The following is a 1252-nucleotide window of genomic DNA, read 5'->3' as shown; positions in this document are numbered from 1 at the left end:
AAGGTAAACAGAATAAGAAGCAAAAGGTGAGTGTGGCTGGATGACCACACTTCTGGTACTGTGGGGTGTGGCGTAATATGCTAATGAGCTGCTCTGTCAGTAAAGGTAAAGGTAAAGGTTCCCTTGCTCGAAAGCCAGTCGAGTCCAACTCTAGGCTTGCGGTGCTCATCTCTGTTTCCAAGCCGAAGAGCCAGCACTGTCCGAAGACGTTTCCGTGGTCATGTGGCTGGCATGACTAAACACCAAGGCGCATGGAACGCTGTTATGCTCTGTCAGGGGTGTGGCCTAATATGCTAATGCATTTCTGCTGTTGGGTGTGGCCTGTTATGCTAATGAGTTCCTGCTGTGCTTTTTCTACCAAAAAAGCCCTGCCTGAATCCATTTTCCTCCAGAAGACATGTCAAGAAAGACCAGCCTGAGTCCTTGGAGAGCCACTGCCAGTCTGGGGACACAATACTGAGCTGGAGGGAATGGTAATAATAAATAATAAAGGAGGAGGAGAATTGGTTTTTATACCCTGCCCGTCACTACCTAAAGGAATCTTAGAGCGGCTGACAATTTCCTTGCCTTCCTATCCCGACAACAATCACCCTGTGAGGTAGGTGGGGCTGAGAGATCTCTGAGGGAACTGCTCTTGAGAGAACAGCTCTGAGTCTAACTGGGACTGACCCAAGGTCACCCAGCTGGCTGCATGTGGAGGAGTGGGGAATCAAGCCCAGTTCTCCAGATTAGAGTCCACCACTCTTAACCACTACACCCAGCTGGCTCAAATAGCTTGGTTAATTCTGAAATGCGTTCTGAAGTTGTGTTTTTTTTCTTCTGATGGTCCATTTTTTACTCTGCCAGCAAAGGAGTAAAGCTTGGAGTATTCCCATAAAAGCAGTTCTAGCTCCAGTTTGACAGGTTTGTTAAAAACAGCAACAACTCTGCACATGCCGAGTACTATTAATAAACTGCTTCTTGTAAGGAGTGGGCCATGATCCATAGTTAAGTCCGGATTAGAACAAGAGAAAATAATTATAGCTCTCTAAGAAACAGACTGTTCTCTGAATCACTGTGAAGCTTCTGACCTGCAAATGTGTTTCTGACAAAGGAGGGAACCACTCCTTCCCAGAAACTATTCATTCGGACGGGATCTCGAGCCCTCCCCTTCCTGAGAGCATTCTCCAGTTCCGATTACTGACATGCTTCCCGCAAGGACTGACAGCTAGGAAAATTGGCTTTGATGAGAAGCACGTAACTAACACTATCG

The sequence above is a fragment of the Gekko japonicus genome, unplaced genomic scaffold (genome assembly GCF_001447785.1).
Source record: "Gekko japonicus isolate JY-2015 unplaced genomic scaffold, Gekko_japonicus_V1.1 scaffold2988, whole genome shotgun sequence".
Classification (NCBI taxonomy): Eukaryota; Metazoa; Chordata; class Lepidosauria; order Squamata; family Gekkonidae; genus Gekko; species Gekko japonicus.
This window is presented reverse-complemented; position numbering follows the sequence as displayed.